This window comes from Haliotis rufescens, unplaced genomic scaffold, assembly GCF_023055435.1.
Source record: "Haliotis rufescens isolate VD_foot unplaced genomic scaffold, xgHalRufe1.0.p SCAF_19, whole genome shotgun sequence".
Taxonomy (NCBI): domain Eukaryota; kingdom Metazoa; phylum Mollusca; class Gastropoda; order Lepetellida; family Haliotidae; genus Haliotis; species Haliotis rufescens.
In genome coordinates, this window is record NW_025963879.1 from 18,068,284 (window position 1) to 18,083,783 (window position 15,500).

General features: G+C 44.2%; 1 protein-coding gene across 1 annotated transcript in view; it reads right to left on the reverse strand.

The window, feature by feature from the left end:
• LOC124137543 overlaps window positions 1-15,500 on the reverse strand; it is a 54,371-nt gene that overhangs the window by 22,046 nt on the left and 16,825 nt on the right. The window lies entirely within an intron of this gene.

Genomic DNA, 15,500 nt, shown 5'->3' on the forward strand with positions numbered 1-15,500 from the left:
GGTTTCGGTCCTGCTCCACACTGAAGCACAAGTGGATTGGTTCGAAATTTGCCTCTGTTCACACAGCAGTGAGTGGGTACCCGGTAGTATGAGACGGGAATGTGGCTGTTAACCTTCGAGCGCCTTACAGGCAGCTTTGGGTTGTATACTCTCCAGGGAGCTGAGAATAAAAATCGAGTGCTCCCTGATCATCCATATGCCTTGAAACACGTAATTGCTGTTTTTTAATAAGATGCTGATCCAAATTGTTAATCCCCATTGAATTGTACATCGACTGTCTGCCATCCTGAACGAGATGTGCAAGTATGCCACTGATGAATTACTGTTATTTATATTTATGACTCACTAAATGTCAGGTGACCTTGGCTATATAAGCCTTCGTCCACAGAGAGAGAGAGAGAGAGGGGGGGGGGGGGGGGGGGGAGAAAGAGAGATAAGAGAGGTATTACCCTTAGCTTAGCTAGGGTTAGGCTGGGTGCTCCGGGGCACCTAGACAACAACCACTACCACTATGTGCTGACCTGGCACATAGTGTCTTTTGTATGTATATATCTACATGTATAAAGTAAAATTGTATATACTGCAAGCCATCATCCCCAAAGTTGTCAATTCCTACTGAGAACCATACGTCGGCCCCTTGCATATACGAGTATGCAAATTATTCATTAGCAACGTCACGTGTGTCTGCAACGCACGTGCACCAGCGCGTTGTCACCTACATTGTTTTCTGTGATGCACGATGTAGGTACACGTGATCTCGTATTTTGAATATTTTTTACGCATATGTCGGAAAGCTCGCGTTAGATTCCCATTTAAGTAAGTAATAGAGCTTAACGTCCCAAACCATGGAGGAGACACCCTCCTCCAATATACAAGCGTCTCTTTGATAGACATTATGAATACAACTTGGTGAAAGGGGGATTTCATCCTCCACGTTTCATCCTGTAGCTTCGTGTACCTGCTTTGCATTGAGAGTAGGCAATGTAATTAACTATCCGAGTTGTCTCGCTATAGGTTATCAATAAACTGTAGGTTACCTTTATAGGAGAAGATATTAGGAGTAACATGTTCATAATGAATAATGCTTCAGTCCGATTCGCTTTTGAATGTCTAGAGAATAAATAATTCATCCAACCACAACTACATCTAGCTCTTAAATCTGCAGACCCCGTGTAGCTGAGACATCCGACATGTGTATACGTGCATCAACTTTTGGACAAACCAAGTGTAGCAGGAGTTTGTCTGATTAAAGGGCAAGTTCACAAGGAAATGAACCCATTTTTCGTGTACTTTTTCCACATTAAAAGTGTTAACCTAGTAGTGTCATAGACAAAAATATAAAAATATCACAATTAATTAACATATTTTTTTCATTAAAACGATTTATATTTTTCACATTTACCAAGTGTTCTATTTCCAGAACAAAAACACCATGGCTTATGCCCCTTGCAATATGACGTCATTGGTGCCAATTGATAAACATTATGACGTCATCATGCTTTGTTAGAGCCGCTTCACGTGGTGTAGGTACAGGTGTGTGATTCTAGCGTCTCAGATGCCAGCCAGCATAGTGTTATGCTGAGTCACCACTGCGCCGGAGTGTGTCGTAGGCCATGTTGTTTTACCGCAAACTGGTACTTGATATCTTTTGCGTTGAGAATAGACAGGGACCCAGTTGAATTGGCACCAATTACGTCATAATCTAAGGGGGATAACTCTGGCCTGTTTAGCTCGAAAAATGAAGGCCTCATTACGGCATAGCATTTTCACACTATTGTGAGCTTCCTACTTTCACTGTGAAAAAAATGAGTTTATATTTTCAAACACAGATACTAACTAATTCTAAAATTGCGTTTTGTTTAGAAAAAGAAAGAAAGTGATTTTTGCGTGTACACTTCCCCTTTAACGAGCAGAAACTCATCTTACAACTTACCACCAGGTGGAACAGATAAACAACACAGTATTTGACCTATCATATTAAAACCGCGGATGTATAATGTCTTTGAAAAGCATTTAGAAGTGAAACACATAAGGAAGACATCTTTATTTTGGGGAACACAACGTTTCGGAGTGTATACTTACTCCTTCACCTGATAAAGGAGTAAATATTACTCCGGAGCATTGTGTTCCTCATAATAAAGAAGTTGACATCCATAAATGCTCTTCCTTAGATGATGGCACGGGTGGCCCAGTCGTCTAAGGCGCTGCGACCTATGATTGTGGGTTCGAATCCCGGTTCGCCCGGATTTGTTCTTGTTCTTGATCAGAGAGGTTCTTGTTCTTTCTTCAATCTTGTTACAGGCCGTTTCTTCGTTCTTGGTGATTGGCCTTCAGGAAGGTAGTATATCCTTATAATAAGAGACTGTCACTTCCTACAGTTTTGTGAACCATATGCCTAGCTGCAAAGAGGTAAGAAGTCTGTCATACCCGGATTTTCCACCAAATTAACAACGCGTGTCGGTCTGACGTTGATTAATGAACAATTTGCATACTCGTATATGCAAGGGACCGACGTATGGTTCTCAGTAGGAAGTGACAACTTGGAGACGATGGCTTGCGGTATATACAGTTTTACTTTATACATGTAGATATATACATACAAAAGACACTTTGTGCCAGGTCAGCACATAGTGGTTGTGGTTGTTGTCTTGGTGCCCCGGAGCACCCAGCCTAACCCTAGCTAGGCGAAGGGTAAGACCTTTCTTTTCTTTTTTTCTACTCTCCCTGGACCAAGGCTTATATAGCCAAGGTCACCTGACATTTAGTAAGTAATAAATATAAATGAAAACAGTAAATCATCAGTGACATGCTTGCACATCCTGTTCAGGATTGCAGACGGTCGATGTACACAAAAATGGGGATTAACAAATAGGATTAGCATCTTATAAATAACAGCAATTAAGTGTTTCAAGGCATATAGATGTCATGTCTCCAGGGTAATGAGCCTTTGCAATCAAATGTTCTTCAGACAATGGATGTCGTAAATCAGTCACTATGACACAGTGAACGTAACGCAGACCTGATGCTAGACTAACAGCTAATCTCTGAAATGAGCATATTTTACAGAAAAGAAGCAGTTGTTGAATAATAGTTATAAAATAATACACGTATCTTGTTAACCCAACAGTTCTTAAATAGAAGCAACGTGTACATAAAGAGTATTGGTTTGGTGCGTGTCTTAGCACACATTACTTTCAGAATGTGTGCATATTCTGGACTCCTGTAACTGGCAATAAATGTCATAAGACGATTCATACGGGTAAATACGATTTATCATCCAAAACTGGCTCTCACGGGAGATATCGCTTGGGTGAGATCAAACGATATCTACATTGTAGATATCGCTGCAATGAAATTGCATCACAATGCTTTGCAGATGATTGTGACGTCATTGTTACCATGATGTCACAATCAAATGACATCACCAATGGCCCTGCTACTGAAGCTGTAAGCAGTACTTTTTACACTTACGACACTGCTTATTACTGTCTACAAACTGAAAATTTGCAAGAATAATCGCACTAAAATCGCACCCTCTGCGTTTTTCCAATCTTATCAACGGCAACCGTCGTGCTCAAGGGGTCATTTGGTCGGATTTAAAGGATTCGGGGCCTGGGTGGGGCTTTGAGAATAGAATCCATTTTATGAACAGGGGTGTTGAATTTTGTCTTTCCCGCATATTCCCACAATTTTCACGTCGATTATCTGTACCTTTTCTCCCAATGCCGATTGTCATATCGCTCTCACTTTCGGATGTGATTGTTCGGGCATCGCGTTTATCTAGGTTGCCCAGCTTCATCCGTTGGGAACAACTCACTAGCCGCTTTCCTCTAACATATAACGTTGTCAAATTTACGACGTCATCAAGCTGCGAGTGCATGTTCGAATATCCAGAAATGACGTCACGATAGAACAATTCCGTGAAATAAATCTCGCTTCGTTCTTCTTTGTTCTTTGCGATTTATCGCGTAGCTATCTTATTTCATCAAATATATGTCAATTTCTCATTGCTTTATCAAAACGTATCCATGTCCAACCAACAGGATACACAAATATCGTTGTCGTCGACGTACAATAGTGTCATGATCCATTGACAGGGGTAATGATGTGCTACATGGAGGCTAGCGCATTATAAGTGCACATTATTATTATTATTATTATCATCATCACCATCATCATCATCATCATCATCATCATCATCATCATTATTATTACTGCACTTAAGTAGCAACGTGCATTGTGCGTGTATGGCTGCTTGTACTAGTCCTGACTAATGTCATTTTTTATAGTGCTAGCTCACTGAGATACCATGCCGCAGTTTAACAAGAAAACCGAGCGCATGGCAGGGTAACAACAAGTACCATCTTTTAACGTTTTTTGGTATGACGCGGCCGGGGCTCGAACCCCGACTTTCCGCTCTCCGGGCCGACCCTCTACCACTAGACCACGGGGGCGGTCTTATTATTGGAGAGTCCTTTCGACAAGCAAACGATTACCAGATTGCCAAGTCCTCTAAGGCGACGCTATTCCAGCTATATGACTGCGGTCTGTAAATAATCGAGTCTGGACCAGACAATCCAGTGATTGACATCGTGGCATCGATACACGCAACTGGGATCGATGACATGCATCAACCAAGTCAGCGAGTCTGACCACCCGATCCTGTTAGTCGCCTCTTACGACAAGCATAGTCGCCTTTTACGGCAAGCATAGTGGTACATATTTACCAACAATCCTCTTTTTTCATCCAATTGTATCTGGTGAAATCAACATGTGATTCAAACTTTTGATTTGTTTGCTGTTTAACGCTACACTCAGCAATATTCCAGGTAAACAATCAAATCTGGACCAGACTATCCCGTGATTGACTTCATGAGCATCAATCTACGCAATTTTGGGATATGATGATATGCATCAACCAAGTCAGCGAGCCTGACCACCCGATCCCGTTAGTCGCCTCTTACAACCAGCACAGATGTATTACATTTAAGTCCATTGTGGGTTTCTATTAAATACTTCCCTTGTCGACTCGATTATTTACACTGAGTGAATTAATGTTGTTTTACGCCGCATGAATCAATAGTCCACCTATTTGACGGCGGTCTCTAAAAAAATCAAATCTGGACCAGACAATCCAGTGATTGACGTCAAGAGCATTGATCCATGCAATTGGGATACGATGAGATGCATCAACCATGGGAGCGAGCCTGACCACCGGATCCCGTTAGTCGCCTCTTGCGACAAGCAGAGTCGCCTTTTACGGTAAGCATGGGTTGCTGAAGACTTCTTCTTTTCGAAAATCCGTAAACCAAGTTATTATTAAAAGAAGCCTGAAGTTATCGAGCCTTGGCCACATAAACCAACAGGGAAGCGGATGACAGCCCCGGTTTAAGGGACGGGCTTCGAAATGGATATCACTGTTTCGTCACAACAGCGGATTGGTGTAAGCCTGTGTCAAACACAATATGCCTGCGTTAGGACTTGCTCCGATGCACAATGAAATGAGGTTAAGGTTAGGGTATCAAAACAGTTCGTTCATTGAAAGGATTAGACTTGATGCGTCCCTGACCTAGTATGCAGATCAATCCACGTGGTACGTGCAATGTATACTCACACGCAAAAGAAACGCAAGTCCGGTATGCAGTATACATGTTATTTATTTTTAACAGTAAAGACAAGAAATACTAAAAGGGCAAGATTGACAAAAAATTGACTGGAGACAGTTTTATGGATTAAAAGGCAGATGACATAATTGGGTTTTTTCAAATGTTAAGGGCTTACACAGTTTCGGGTCAATACCCAAAATGTCAGTCAATACCTGGTGTGACCACCATTAGCGTTGATCACTGCCACACATCTCCTGTACATTGAGTGGATCAGACGATTTGTGAAGGCCCCAGGGATCCTCCTGCACACATCCAGAGCAGATGTGCGTAGTTCATCGGCAGTTGTAGGGACTAGGCGCACATTGTGCAGACGCCTTCGAACCTCATCCCACAAGTGTTCTATTGGGTTCAGATCAGGGCTGAGGGCTGGCCACGGTAGAACACGGATGTTGTGTTGTTGCAGAAAGGCCATGGTAGCTCTGGCAACATGGGGACGAGCGTTGTCCTGCTGGAAAATGTGTTGTTGAGGTTGTGCAAAAAATGGAACAACTTGGGGTCTGATCACTTGGTCGATATCCCGCCGAGCAGTCATGCAGTGTCCCCGACCTTGACCAACATTCAGAGTGAGTGAGTGAGTGAGTGGGGTTTTACGCCGCTTTTAGCAATATTCCAGCAATATCACGGTGGGGGACACCAGAAATTGGCTTCACACATTGTACCCATGTAACCCGGGTCTTCGGCGTGACGAACCAACATTCAGAAAGCACATGGGTCCAAGTCTCGCATTAAGTCCAATCCCTGCCAATATCATGACGCTAGGTCCACCCCATGGATCCCTTTCCACAACGTTTCTGTCAGCGAAACGATCACCTCGACGCCGGCAAATTCTGACTCTTCCGTCTGCATGGGAGACACAAAAGCGACTTTCATCATAGAAGATGACACGCCTCCACTCACGATGACGCCAACTGTGATGACCCTGTGCCCACTGAAGTCCACTGCTTGTCGATGCCGTGGTTGGAGAATAGGACGACGTGCTGGTCGGCGACATCTGAGGTTGTTGGAACGGAGACGTCGGATCACAGTGTCCCGGATAATGTGTCGATTATGTGTTCCTATGGTCTGTCGAGCACTTTCACTTGCAGTTAGGAACGGATGTCGCTGGTGTTGACGGGTAATCTGCCGATCTTGTCGAGGTGTGGTGACCCTAGGACGACCGCTCCGAGGAAGGTCATATGTGGTCTGTGTAGCATTGTATCGATGCAGGAGACGGTAAATTGTGGTTATGTTAACGTTGAAATGACGGGCAACATCTTGAACAGACTCTCCAGCTTCCAAACGTCCGATAGCCTGGTTTCTCTGAATTTGAGTTGGGCGTGGCATTGTTGACCAAGGAGTGGTAGGTCCAAGAATCGGCCACAGTTTTATACCCACTACAGTTCGTGACAGTTCGTGCATTTTCGATTTCGCGAGAAATGGGTGCATGATACCCAAATATTCATTGAAATGGTGCGTTTTTGCGATTCGTTTCTTATGTTGCGTTTTTACTATCGGGGCTTCCAAAATGCAACCAAAAATAACACCATCAGGCTTCACTACATGCTAAAACTCGTATCAATTTATGGTTCCGTGTTTGTTACCTATTTGCTTAAAACCACTTGCGTTTCTTTTGCTTGTGAGTATACATGACATCAGTTAAACCCCCCGGCTCGGAGCGCCGAGGGTTTAACTGATGTCATGTACATTGCACGTACCACGTACCAACCGTGACAGGCCCGGAGCGCCGAGGGGTGTAACCGACCATTTACACCCGTGAAGATCCGGGGTAGAATAGGTCTTCAGCAACCCATGCTTCCTATAAGAGGCAAGTATGCTTGTCGTAAGAGACGACTAACGGGATTAGGTGGTCTGGCTCGCTGTCTTGGTTGATGCATGTCATCGTATCCCAATTGCGTGGATCGATGCTCATGCTGTCAATCACTGGATTGTCTGGTCCAGACTCGATTATTTATAGACCACCGTTATATGGCTGGACTATTGCTGGAGTGTAGCGTTAAACAACAATCGAACAACAAGCTACTTCAGCGTTCTACTATGACGCGTGTACGATCATGTGTGCATGTGCATGTACATTTGTGCGATGTACTGGTGTGATTTATTCTCCAATAATCCATGGGGTAGCGTAAAGGTGGAAAGAAGGGGGAAGGATCTGCGCAAGATGTTAATGTATTCACACTTCTCCAAAGCTCCAGATAATCTGCGTTTTTGCGTTGCTTGCGTACAGATACGCATAAAGAAATTACCCAACCCAATAGTATAACAACACTGTGCGTAATTACCCAGTGTAGCTTTTCAGCTTGCGTACACAAATGTTTTATAGACCTTTTCTGACTGACTGATTGAAGGTATCGTGTAAACAACACGTCTACTGCAGTCAGTGAACAATACTCAGATGTGCAATAGGTCCACTCATACGTTAACAAAACCCAGTAGACCGGAAGAGAGTCATAATACCCTGAATACCCCAACAAACTATCAATACCCAATGCGAATGAAAACACGTGAGTGGCAGCTCAATGGCTCCGACATTTATATGAAGCCCTGGGCCCCGTTCCACAAAGCGATCTTAGCGCTAAGTAGGTCGTAACTCCCATTCTTTTACACTGACTTACGACACTCGTAGCGCTAAAATCGCTTTGTGGAACGGGTCCCTGGTCTCCCACACTCCCACTCAATTGTCTGAAGAAATGGCTACCCGGTGGAGGGAAGTGTTTAAACTCGTGACTTAATGGGTAGGTTTCGGCTTGCATAATAGTGTTTGGCTTAGCCAGACCCTTAGTGTTATAAGTTTAATAACGTCATATCAGCCTTGGAGGTATGTGTGAAAATAAAGACACGTGTACTCAGTATTTCAAATGTTGGAAACATTTGATCATATTGTTTTTAGTACCGGTAATATGAGCATATAAAAAACATTCAAATACTACCCTTGATATCCGGAAGGATACATAACTTTCTACCCGTGAAGAAATAGGGGTAGAATAGGTCTTCAGCAACCCATGCTTGCCGTAAAAGGCCACTACTCTTGCCGTAAAAGGCGCCTAACGGGATCGGGTGGTCAGGCTCGCTGACTTGGTTAATGCATGTCACCGTATCCCAATTGCGTGACTCAATGCTCATGATGTCAATTACTGTATTGTCTGGTCCAGACTAGATTATTTACCGACCGCCAGATATAGCTGGACTATTGCTGCGTGCGGCGTTAAACAACAAACCAACGAAAACAAAACTTCCTAAGGCATGAAAACATTTGAAAATGTTTACAAATATCAAACCCCACCTAAGGAAATATCCATATTTCAAACCATAGGAAACTTAGAAAGGAGAATTTCAGCACCTATTACAATTAAAAGGAATGCATTCATTTGGAAATACTCTATCATCAAGTATTTACATGAATCAACTTTTGAATTCATGCTTGGAAATGTCTGCAAATCCGGTCCTAGCATCCATGACAATGGTGCTTGTGCATACGACAATACACGATGATCATATGTTTTAAAATTAGAGCTTTACATGAAATAAACGCCCAAAGCTAGCATATATATGGAAACATTCGTAAATCCGGTCATAGCATACATATCCTCCTGTATTTGCGCTTGTTTCAATGGGGTAAAATCCGGCTTTTGGTCCTGTGTACTTTCGGTTGCGATAAATTCAGATCGAAGAAATCCGTACACACCGCTATATACACTTACATGTTAATCATTCTCCAATAATACGTTGTTAAACTGGATTAAGTGTTGGATTTATATTTAAATGTGATGACTATATGGAACTGCTACTAATCGAGCTGTTTTCTATTCGTATGTTAAGACTGTTACTCAGTGGGCTTGCACTATAAAACCGACATTAGTCCGAGCTGGTGCAAGCAGCCACACAAACACACACGTACATGCACATCGTTAGATATATGTGCAATAATCCTGAACGCAACGTTGACCCCCATTTCACCTCATCTGTTCCTGGGGGCGGTCGGGTAGCCTAGTGGTTAAAGCGTTCGCTCGTCACGCCGAAGACCCGGGTTCGATTTCCGACATGGGTACAATGTGTGAAGCCCATTTCTGGTGTCCCCCGCCGTGATATTGCTGGAATATTGCTAAAAGCGGCGTAAAACCATACTCACTCACTCACTCACTCACTCACTCACTCACTCACTCACTCACTCACTCACTCACTCACTGTTCCTGACTGTATTACACGATACCACGGCGATGATGGCCTTGCGAGGTGGCTTAATAAATAACATGGTTATCGTACGCTCATAATATCAGTCACTGGTTTGTCCGACGCAGACTCGATTATTTTCGCCACCTTCATGTAATGTCAATATAGAGGCGTTAAATGGCATACGTTAAATGAAAGCTTGTGAGTTAATGAGTGCACCAGAGAGCTTTGCAAACAAACACCAATAACTGATGGCATATCTAAATAAAAGCGACAAAACCCTTTCCATATTTATAAGAAATCTCTGCTAAAAGTAGAGTCGATTGTACGATTCCGACTATATCATAAGCATATGTTTATGAATCACTATCAAATAGTGATGATACCAGGTGTTCGCGAAAAGGTGAGCATATCCTGCCAAACCGGGGGCACCGGTCACAAACGCATGCAAAGGTAAGTCAATTGTTAAACTGAAAAAAGGTCTAAGATCTTGAATTTTATAAAGTGAGAGATGAGGGGTGAGATTATACATGGCCCTTTTAAATTGCTTGGTTTAAGGATTCTGTTAAAAAACGAATATTCGGTTTTCCACATAAAATTTAATAACAGGCTTATTGTTTTCTAAACATGCATTGTGGGTGGTTGTAATAAAGTTCGGCGGATCCGAAAGCGAAGTAAACTAAAACGCAGAGTATAGATTCAGACATTCACTTAGCAAAGACACGGAGATATAAATATAGTACCGGGCAAAAGTAACTGAACATTTGAAAATTGATTTTGACCAAAATATTACAAACGTTATCAAAACGTTACTGGGGTGAAATTATGTCGCCGAAATAAGGCAAACGTACGGTCCAAAACACAACAATGTTACCCGGGTCAAATGCATCACCGTGGAATAACCATTTCTTGTTTGTTTCATGTTCATCCACCAATAAACATGATTGGGTACGTTCTTTTACCATGCTGTTTATATGATAGGTGATTCTAAAACACCTTCACATTCACTGAAAGTGAGAAATGTTGACACGAAAATGTCTCGGCCATTCAGAATTGTGTTAATCCATTTAATCTGGACCATCCGGGTCACACGATGGAGTAAATTCCAACATGGCGACCAAGCATGCGAATGCAAACATGGGCTCTGGACATTAGAGATATCGCTATTTGAGGTTGTGCTGATTGGTCGGCTAGACGGAGCTCGGTCAAGACGAATGGGTGTCGGGCATCTGAAATCCTTTGTGAAATATGTGAAACATGCTTGAAATGGCGCGTAAAAGAATATTTCACTTGTGTGGATCTTTACTTTTGAAGTGTTTGAAAATACCATACATTTTCATTTCATTTGCACTTATTTCGTTTGTATTGCGGTCCATGTAATTTGTAAACGTTATGGCTAAAGAGTCTGGTAAACATGATGTGGCAAACTATTTTAAATAACTAGAGAATTTCGTACCATTTGTTTGTTTGCTTGTTTTTTAACGCCGCACTCAGCAATATTCCATCTATAAGACGACGGTCTGTAAATATTCGAGTCTGGACCAGACAATCCAGTGATTGATCTCATGAGCATCGATCCAAGCAATTGGGATACAATGACATGCACCAACCAAGTCAGCGAGCCTGACCACTCTATGCCGTTAGTTGCCTCTTACGACAAGCATAGTCGCTTTTTACGGGAAGTATGGGTTGCTGAAGACCTATTCTACCCCGGATCTTCACGGGACTATTTCGTAACAACATTGCTTGGTATAAGTATGGTAAGGTCATGTATTACACAGGTCATGTATTACACAGGTCATGTATTACACTGGTGCTTGAAGAAGACATTACTATACTCTTCAAAAAAAGAAACGAAAAGCCAGATTTGTGTGAGGTAGGAAAATACATTTATACGAGGAACCTAACAAGTTATTGAGCCAAAATGTTGCGGAGAGAACACTTGGTGATTGTAGTCATCTCAGTAATCGGTACATAGGAAAAGTCTAAGGTGAAGGTCAGCTACCGTCCATAATGCGTATGTCCCCCGTTGGAATCGAAAGCGGCCTGACATCCCCTGCCCATGGAAGAGACGAGTATGCAGTATGCAGTTGTGGTTGACGTCGGCGTAGCCGTCGATCCAATTCATCCCACAGGTGCTTTATCGGGTTCAAGCCGGGGATCTGGAGGTTGTTGTGTAGACAGACTTTTGTGATCCGTGTTGTATGTGGTAGAGCGTTGTCCTGCTGGAATACACCGTTGCCGTTGGCTGCAATTGGAAGGACGTGTGGTAGGAAAATTTCGTTGATGTATCGTTGAGCCGTAAGATTGCCCTGGATATGGACCAAACCAGTCCTGCCATGATGAGAGCCGCCCATATCATAACGCTACCCCCACCAAACCTGTCCACTTCCTGTAGGCATTTTCCGGCGTAACGTTCTTCTCGGCATCTGTAGACCCGTGCACTTCCATCGCCTCGACGGAGGAGAAATCTTGATTCGTCGCTGAACCATCTCTCAATCGCAGTTGAGGCCATACCCTGTGTTGACGACACCAAATGCAGTCGTTGCTGACGATGTTGTCGTCTTAATATGACGCGTCGAACAGGACGTCCTGCTCGTAGAGCTGCTGCTCTTAAACGGTTTCGTACGGTCTGGTCGAAGATTCGCAGTCCGAGTATTTGGGATACGGCTGAGGTGGCTGTGGTCGTCCTTTCACGTAGGTGGCGCAGTCGGATGTAGCGATCCTGGGCGGGGGTGGTTACGCTTGGTCGTCTCGACCTTGGCCGATCACGTGTTGACCCATGCTGTTAAAACCGATCCCATAGCCTTGTGATTGTACTTGGCGCTACATTGAAAACTCTGGCAACAGCTGATCGGGATTCCCCTGCCTGCAAGCGGCCCGTGACGATGTTTCGTTGCACTTCTGTTAATCTTGGCATGTTGTTGAACTGTCACTGTTCGATTGACGCAGATGCCAGGAAATCACAAACCCTGCATTTTAATACCGTGCATAGTGCTGCTGAACGTGCAGTGCGTGCAGCTCCATGGCACTTTTGCACTGGGTGCGGTTGTTTTCCGAATCGTACGTGTTTCCCGTCTAATGGTTTGCATGTCCTTGTTGAGATCATTCTGATCCGGGAAATATGTCACTGACACATCAAAACCCTTCATTTTGCACCTCCTGGTTCGCTAATATTGCTTTTGTGGCCAAAAATATCCGTTTTGCGTTTCTATTTTTGAAGAGTATAGATTCAACTTTCGTCTTTTAGAATGCACATAGTATACTTGTCAGTCCTACCTTTGACATAGGAGTTGATAATAATTACATGTCAGTACAAACTTATGTTCATATATATATTGACGTTCATAATGATGAGAATGATATTACCGATTACTGATGTTGATGCCAGGTCCAATCACGTCCAATTGAAAGTACAGCATCCATTCATATATTTCTCACTGCTATTTTGTCTTTTATGTCCAATGTAATCTGTCTATTTCGGCAGATAATCGAGACTGGTTGTTCTCTAATGTTGACGTTGTATATTTACCACGAGTTGTTTCTGTAAATACGTATTTCAGCACGTTTGGGGGCGGTCGGGTGGCCTAGTAGCTAAAGCATTCTCTCGTCACGCCGAAGACCCTGGTTCGATTCCCGACACGGGTACTATGTGTGAAGCCCATTTCTGGTGTCCCCCGCGATGATATTGCTGGAATATTGCTAAAAGCTGCGTAAAACCGTACTCACTCACCACAACACGTTTTGTCATATCTTGTATCTCACATCATCAAATGCTTTAATGGGCACGTCGCACATTACCTCTAGAATTGCTCTTCAGCAATGGGAGAAAAACTTAAGTAAAACAGGTCTCAGACGTTTACCACTTTGGTGAAACCCACAAGCACGGGTACGGTGCTGACAAACCAAGAAACCTAAAATCTGAGATTCGAACCCACCATCACAGGATTCTGGAGCGCCTAAGGGACCTAACTCTCCACAGCGAAATATGTAATCTGAAGCCCCTCTTGATGTCCAGCCATGAATACCATGTACAACCATGAATGCAGCGTAGAAATAATATTCGTTTTCTCATACCTAGGTACGAGTCGTATGTGCAATATCACATATATAAAGCAATTGTATACAATTGTGACCGAAACATAAACACGGATTCTATTTCATATTGAAAGAAACCCTTATTCACACAAACTGACGCGTGTCTTTTTCAACTGACCAAACTCTCAACTTTGACCCACGGCGACCTGTTCAGGTGACACATTTTCCCCACACAGAGGGCACACTGTGAGTGTATGCCCCGACAGTGACTCCGCGCTGTTTGTACACTCCCCCGGCTTCTGTAATGGGATACTCTAATGACAAACATTGACATCACTGTAACAAAACACGAGGGGCGTGGTTGGCCTATAGAAAAAAAATTGTTCTGTGTTTTGAATCAAGAAAAACAACGTTAACCCTTCTGCCTGTGGTATGTGTCTGTCCCTGTGGTGCTACGTCTCTGTGCCTGGGGTGTTATGTCTCTATCCCTGGGGTGTTATGTCTCTGTCCCTGGGGTGCCCCGATTCTGGCCCTGGGGTGCTATGTCTCTGTCCCTGGGGTGCTATGTCTCTGTCCCTGGGGTGCTATGTCTCTGTCCCTGGGTGCTATGTCTCTGTCCCTAGGGTGTTATGTCTCTGTCCCTGGGGTGCTATGTCTCTGTTCCTGGGGTGCGATGTCTCTGTCCCTAGGGTGTTTTGTCTCTGTCCCTGGGGTGTTATGTCTCTGTTCCTGGGGTGCTATGTCTCTGTCCCTGGGGTGCTATGTCTCTGTGACTGGGGTGCTATGTCTCTGTCCCTGGGGTGTTATGTCTCTGTCCCTGGGGTGTTATGTCTCTGTCCCTGGGGTGTTATGTCTCTGTCCCTGGGGTGTTATGTCTCTGTCCCTGGGGTGTTACGTCTCTGTCCCTGGGGTGTTATGTCTCTATCCCTGGGGTGCTATGTCTTGGTCCCTGGGGTGCTATGTCTCTGTCCCTGGGGTGCTATGTCTCTGTCCCTGGGGTGCTATGTCTCTGTCCCTGGGGTGTTACGTCTCTGTCCCTGGGGTGTTATGTCTCTGTCCCTGGGGTGTTATGTCTCTGTCCCTGGGGTGTTATGTCTCTATCCCTGGGGTGCGATGTCTCTGTCCCTAGGGTGTTTTGTCTCTGTCCCTGGGGTGTTATGTCTCTGTCCCTGGGGTGTTATGTCTCTGCCCCTGGGGTGCTATGTCTCTGTGCCTGGGGTGCTATGTCTCTGTCCCTGGGGTGCTATGTCTCTGTCCCTAGGGTGTTATGTCTCTGTCCCTGGGGTGTTATGTCTCTGTCCCTGGGGTGTTATGTCTCTGTCCCTGGGGTGTTATGTCTCTATCCCTGGGGTGCGATGTCTCTGTCCCTAGGGTGTTTTGTCTCTGTCCCTGGGGTGTTATGTCTCTGTCCCTGGGGTGTTATGTGTCTGTCCCTGGGGTGTTATGTCTCTGTCCCTGGGGTGCTATGTCTTGGTCCCTGGGGTGCTATGTCTCTGTGCCTGGGGTGCTATGTCTCTGTCCCTGGGGTGCTATGTCTCTGTCCCTGGGGTGTTATGTCTCTGTCCCTGGGGTGTTATGTCTCTGTCCCTGGGGTGTTATGTCTCTATCCCTGGGGTGCGATGTCTCTGT